Here is a 6,622-nt window from a genome sequence, read left to right as displayed (position 1 = left end):
TGGGTCTCCTTCGCCCCACGATCAAGAGGGCGGCGGACGGGGGCGGGGTAGGGGCCGGGTGGCGCATGCGCGGGACCCAGCCCGCTGGGCTAGGGGCACGGGCGAGGGCCAGCGCGGAGTTGTGCAGGGATCCCGGGCCCCGGAGGCTGCCCCTGCTCAGCCTCCCTGGGATCGTTCGGGTCTTGCCTGGCGTCGGGTGCTGACCGTGGGGCTAAAGGCTGCGCGGAGGTTGAGACTGGGGACCCGACCCTCGGAGACGCAGGGTCCCCAGGTTGTCCGGGGCGCGGGGAGAGGAGGGCTACGGGCAGGGACGTCGGTGCTCACCGCTCCCTCGGCTGTCGAGTTCGGGCGTCACTGACTGGGGAGGAGGCGCTTCCCGAGCCCCCGGGGACCCCCAGGCTAGGGAGCCCGAGACCCACACTGCCATGCGGCGCCCGCGGGTGAGTTTCACCAAGGGCGGACCACCTCCAAGGGACGGGTTCCACTTTGTGCCCGAGCGCCCCGCGGCGGTCCAGGCAGGCTCCCCGGGATTGGGTGGCGTCTCTGCGAGGGCCACACCACACAGCGGGCCACGCGCCGCCCCTCCTGAGCCCCGGGCCACTGCGGTTCCGCGCGGGCCGTCTAGGTGCCCGGGTCTCTGGGAGGTGTTGGCGCAGGTCGAGGGGTCGGCCCTGTCCCCAGGCCAGACTGATCGGACACCCGCACCTTCATACTTTCTCCAAGCCGTTTTTTAATTGAAAGGAGAGGAAGCGTTACCCAAATGTCAAGAGTCTTTCTAAGAAAAATCTGTGCGGACGCCTTGGGTTCGGCGGGTCGCTCTGAGACCTTCCGGCCTGCGCACCCATCCCAGTCCCCCGCCCCCCAGGAAGCCGGGAAGGCCCCTCCTCCAACCGAGGCCTGGAAAAGGGTGTGGGAGGAGGGGCACAGGGCTTTCCTGGGCACGACCTGACACCATTGTCTCTGCAAGAAGCGGGGTCACGGTGACTTTCTTCTCCCAGGTGGTGGCGAGTGGCAGTCCAGCGGACGCATCACAGTCGTCCTCCTCCGCCCGCCCCTGCCAAGGCCCTAGCGAAGGCCCTGCCACTGTGAAGTCAGTTTGTGGCCAGAGCAGCTCCCAGACAAGAAGGTGTCGCCACAGGTAACTAGAAACTCGTCTTTATTGGTTTCCAGACCAGATTAAGCGTTTACTTCAGCTGGGGGTCACTTTGTGATGCAGCGTGAATACTTTTCAGTCCTTCCGTAGTGAGACAGTAGTGAGACCATAGTGAGACCGAGGTTCATTGCTAGGTTCTGAGTTACTGAGTCACTGTGTCAGTTACTGTGTCAGTCTGCTAGGAGCTACATTTCTTCACAGCAGGCTGCTTTTGTCATTGAAAACTTGACGCCAACTCAGAAGTGTGACTACTCCCAGACAGCGAAGCCCAAGCTGCCGTGTAGCTGTTCCGGGTTCTAGCAGTGTCAGTGTTAAGCAGATGGCTTGTGGAGATAGCAGGTTACTCCCGAACTGCCAACAGCCAGGCAGGGATAGCCCAAAGGCGGCGCCAGATGATCTGGGTTCGTGGGGTCCCCCGACAATCCCCCACCAATTTGGTATAACTTTGAAACAAAGTAAATTAATGCCCAGTAAAACAAAATAGGTTCCCTCTGTGCTTTCCCCTGTCTTAGAACTCTAAGAGGCCATGATCACCAAGTAGTTTTTTACTGCCTGTTGTTCAAACTTGTGCATAGGGCTTTGAAACTTGTATGTGTAGAGACCAGCAGGTGGTATAATGGTTATGTCACTGGATTCTCACTTAGTCAACTACAGTTCAAGTCCTCGACCTGGTGGCTTAAAACTCATACCGGGTGCATGTGCATGCATGCCCAAAACCTGAGAGGAGAAGGGAGGAGAAGGGATTGTAGTATGGCCATGCCCTTAGTGGGTGATTTCTCACTTCCCATCTCTCTATCTCTCTCTGTCTCTCTGGTAAGCGTATGTGCCTTATAGCAAAACTCCCTCTAAAAAAAAAATTGTATGGGGGCCAGCAGATGGTGTGGTGGGTAAGGCACTGGACTATACATGACCAACAGTGGTTCAAGTCCCAGACCTGCTAGCTTGTTTTCTCAATTTCCCTCTCTCTCTGGTCAAATTTTAAAAAACAATTATTATAAATAAAATTAAAATAATTATTTTTAAAAAACTGTATGTGTGTGGCAGAGAGAACAAAGAGAAAATAAGTTCGTTCAATGTAGACTGTTTTGTAAATTGCTTTACTGACCGTTACTGTTAGGTTATGAAAAATCTTTTCATGTGAATAAAATATTTCTGCTCTATAATATTAAATGTATATAAGTACATCACTGCTATTAAGTGCAGTAATTATTTAGTTAATACTTTAATATATTTTTAATTTGTGTGTTTTTAAATATTTACTGAGTAGCTGCTATGAGCTCAGGTACCCAGGCTGGACAAGGCAACCGTGTAATGGATTTTCATACCGGAATATTAAAAAAAAAAAAAAAAAAAGCTTAAGGGATCAGTAGATAGTGTAATGGTTACATCACTGGCCTCCCAGAGTTGACTACGGTTCAAGTCCTGGACCCAGTGGCTAAAACTCAACATTGGGTACATATGTGTGGCCAAAATCCCAAGAAGGAATTGTAGTGTGGCCATCCCCTAGGGGGAGATTTCTTGCTTTCCATCTCTCTGTCTCTCTAGCGAGCATACGTGCCCTATAACAAAAAAAAAACTTGAAAAACAAAACAAAATTTAAAAAAACACTCCAAAGAGTGTCCTCATAGGAAAAGAAGAAATGCAAGGAGGGAAGCAATATTTTTTAAAGAATTATTTATTTTATTTTATTTATTAGTAGTAGTATTCAATTTTAACAGAGAAAGAGAGAGAGAAAGCAAGCTGCCACATCTGGGACTCAAACCATGATCAGCCATATGGGAGGCTAGCGTCTTAACCATCACGCCACCTGCTGGCCCAGGGAAGCAGTTTTGCAAGGACATCTTGCTCTTTCGTGATAGTCCTGTTTTTCTTGCATACTGTCTGTGAGCACCTGTGTTTTAGAAAAGGTGACAAAGGTGGAGAGATCCCTTTCAGTGCTGAGCTGTTGCGCAAGTTCACTAGGAACTTCATTTCTTGATGGCAGGCAGGTTTTATGTAACTGAAAACTAGCTAATGCAACTTTGAGAAATGTGAAATATTCTTAAAGCAGTCTTTCACAGAAACACCAGGGTGTCTCTTTGCTTATTGAAAACAAATTGTAAGTGAGCTGAATTTCCTCCTCCTGAGGGGGAGATTTCTTCTCATTTCAAACAGGGTGAGTGTCTTTGCTTCCAAGAGGCTGGTGTTTTTATTTCACGTTCATGTCAGTTTTGTCGTTCTGCAGTTAGAGGACGTGGCCTGCCTAATTTCTGCATTTTTTTGGAATTCAAGGGGCTCTGGTTTCATCTCTGGCTTTTGTGGCTCGGTGTAGCGTCATTTTCTCAGCTGTTCCGTGAACTTTTTAAAGGGCCGTGGCTTCTGTTTGTGGGCTGGACATTGACTGTGTCTGCTGCCTCAGCCTTGCCACTTACATGGGACCGACCATGTGTTTTTTTTTCGCCCAAAAGTAAACCGCCCCAAAAAAAAAAAAAAGAAAAAAACCAATATGGGGACAGCTGGTGGTGTGGTATTTAGGGCAGCTGGATCCCATGTGGCCAACTGCGAGGTTGGAGTTCCACATCCAACAGCCTAAAAATCTAAGAAGCATGTGCAAGGGTGCCTAGAACCCTAAGAGGGAAATGGAGGGAAAGGTATTTCGGTGTGGCCATCCCCTGGGGGTGATTTCTCACTTTCTCTTTCTCTCCCCACACCTCTCCTGGGAGCATACATGCCAAGAGCAAAAACTAAAAAAAAAAAAAAAAAGATAGCTTTCAGGGGCTGTCTTCTTGATGCAGTGGTAAAGTACTGCTTAAGAGAAGTCAGATCCTTGAAGCCAGCAGGTGGCATAGTTGTTAGGGCGCTGGGCAACCATGTGACTGACTACAGTTTGAGTCCTGCCCCTGGGGGCATGCTTTCTCATTTTCCCTCTCTCTCTCTCTCTCTCTCTCTCTCTCTGTCTCTCTCTGGTAAGCAAGCACAGGTGCCCTATATCAAATTCTAAAAATAATAAGAAATTGTTAAATCAAAAAGAAGAAGAAGAAGCTGGATTCCACATGCCAACTGGCAGCTGTGGTTGGAACCCACAGGTTAGAGAGAGGGAATCACAGGAGGCCAGACCCTGCAAAGAGTGCTCCTGTCTCTCCCTCCCTCCATCTCCCCGCGAGTGCATAGCTGTTCTTTGTGATGAACAAAGAATAAAAGTAAGTTTTAAGCCAGGGATAGGAAGAGCTGTGGCTGTTCTGGATGTGTATATATATAGAGAGAGAGAGAGAGAGAGAGCGCCAGAGGGTGTGTGTATGCAAGAGGGGGAAGGGGAAGAGGCTTGGAGAAAGCAGCTCCCGGTGGTGTGTGGTCATGCTGCAGTCCCCTCTTCTGCACCTCTCTCTTCTTTCAGAATTTGGTGTACACATGCACACATACCTGACATGTTTTTCAAGTTTCTGGGGTCAGGATTTGAACTGGGGTCAGTTGTGCGAGATCTGACTTTCCAAGCATAGCACTTTACTGTGCTATGGGGCTGGCCCCTAGTGGACTGTGTTAAAAAGAATTTGTGGCTTGGGGACTAGCAGTTAGCATAATGGCTATGCCACTGGACTCCCATGTAGTCGACCGTGGTTTGAGTCCCGGGCCCCGTGGCTTAACTCACGCCGGGTGCGTGTATGTGCTTGCCCAAGATCCCGAGAGGAGAATGGAGGAGAAGGGATTGCAGTGTGGCCATCACCCCCGGGGGGTGATTTCTCGCTTTCTTTCTCTCTGTCTCTCTCTGTCTTTCTGGCGAGCACACACGCCCTATAGCAAAAACCTCTCAAAAAAAAAAAAAAAAAAAAAAAGAATTTGTGGCTCAGCCCAATATTAGGGGCACGATGCTAGAGGCCATGTGGGAAGGCTCTAGATTCACATCCCAGGCCTGCCTGAACACGCAGGTGTGCAGGGATGCACTTGTAATCCCGGCTGGCTGCAGGACTGGGGGAGGTCACAGCACGAAGACCCTGTAAGGAGGGGCTATGCTCCAGGGCCAGCAGGTGGCATGGAGGTTAAAGAACTGGATCCCACACGGTCAACTGCACAGTTTGAGTCTTGGACCTGGTGACTTGAAAGACATGACAGACACTGGTGCATGCATTCCCAAAATCCCAAGATGAGAACAGAGGAGAAATTATCATTCCTCCAGAGGGCAATTTCTCACTTTCCCTCCCTCTCTTTGTTGCTAAAAAAAAAAAAAGAAAAAAAAAGGAAAAAAAACGAGAGAGAGAGAGAAAGAGCCATTTCCCAATTCTCTCTCATGAAGAAAGCAGATGAATAAACTTCAAATAAAAACAAAAAGGAATGGTTTCCTCTTTCCAGTGTGTTTGTCACTTGCACACACTGAGCGTGTTCGGAAGGAACACCGTGTGGGTTTTCTAGCCTGCCCTGTGAGTGGAGCCAGCTGGAGGCTGCAGAAGTGCTCGATGCTCTCGGCGTGGCCCTTCCCTCCCAGACGCTTACTCTACTGTGCCGGCGTCTTGAAAGCTGCCCTGCACTTCACATTGCCAGGACGCCAGCTATGGTTACCTTCCTGGCAGAGCTGTCTCTGTTCTGAGGCCTGCCTATGGTAAAGAAAAAGTATTTGAGGGACCAGCAGATGGCGTAATGGATATATCACTGGTCTCCCATGCAGTCGACTGCGGTTCGAGTCCCAGACCCAGCAGCTTAACACTCATGCCGGGCTCGGGTGCGTGCCCGATGTCTCCAGAGGAGAACGGAAGAGAAGGATTGCAGCGTGGCCATCCTCCCTGGCGGGTGATTCTCGCTTTCTGTCTCTGTCTCTCTCTGTCTCTCCAATGAACACACGTGCTCTATAGCAAAAATCTCTCTTTAAAAAAAAAGAAAAAGAAAGAAAAGAAAAAGTATGAAAATTTCAGTTTGCACTGGGAAAGCGGCTTGATACCGCGGGAAAGGCTCAAGGTCGTCAGTCGCAGGACTGGAGTCTCGGCCCTCTGCTGCCCACCGGGCCTGGGGCCTTTGGTCACGTTTCCAGGTTGCTGGCCTCTCATCCGGAAAGTGGAGTTCCTCTCTGTGCCACTCAGGGGTGAGGAGAAGCTCAAAAAATGGTGGCTCAAAAGCTGCGAGCACATGGCAGATGTGTCAGGAGGAGGGCCTGCCCACTGGCCTGCATTTCTGCAGAGCCAGATCTGACACTCTGGCCATTTCGTGATCCATCAAAGGCTGTTGGAAAGTAGCACACGCCCTCTCTCCCAGCCACACACCCCAAAACACTTTCTTTTTCGCCTTTGAACAGGGGCACCAGCATTCCCACCAGTAAGTCGCGAGTGGCCTCTGTCTGAATGTGAACGCCACTGTGGGGCACAGTGGCATCTCCAGTGTTTTCCTCCCTCTGCCGTATCTGGGGCTACTCCTGGCACTGACACTCAGGCCTGGTGGCACTCCCAGGCATGGCACAGCCCGTGCTGCCTGCCCCAGGTGGCCCCAGCTGAGAGCACTGAGCATCTC

The 6,622-nt window shown here is 50.5% G+C and overlaps 1 protein-coding gene across 3 annotated transcripts in view; it reads left to right on the top strand.

Annotated features, from left to right (window-relative positions):
- Positions 1-63: 63 nt before the first annotated feature.
- PPARA (peroxisome proliferator activated receptor alpha) overlaps positions 64-6,622 on the top strand; it is a 64,847-nt gene continuing 58,288 nt past the window's right edge. Inside the window, exons 1-2 of one of the 3 annotated variants that reach the window (XM_006164627.3) lie at positions 64-271; positions 999-1,138. The gene's annotated coding sequence lies outside the window, so the exon portion shown is untranslated. The other 2 variants (XM_006164628.3, XM_006164631.3) reach the window with 2 other exon arrangements.

The sequence above is a fragment of the Tupaia chinensis genome, unplaced genomic scaffold (assembly GCF_000334495.1).
Source record: "Tupaia chinensis unplaced genomic scaffold, TupChi_1.0 Scaffold143651_1, whole genome shotgun sequence".
Taxonomy (NCBI): Eukaryota; Metazoa; Chordata; class Mammalia; order Scandentia; family Tupaiidae; genus Tupaia; species Tupaia belangeri.
The sequence above is the reverse complement of the archived record's forward strand: the minus strand, read 5'-3'. Positions and strand labels throughout refer to the sequence as shown.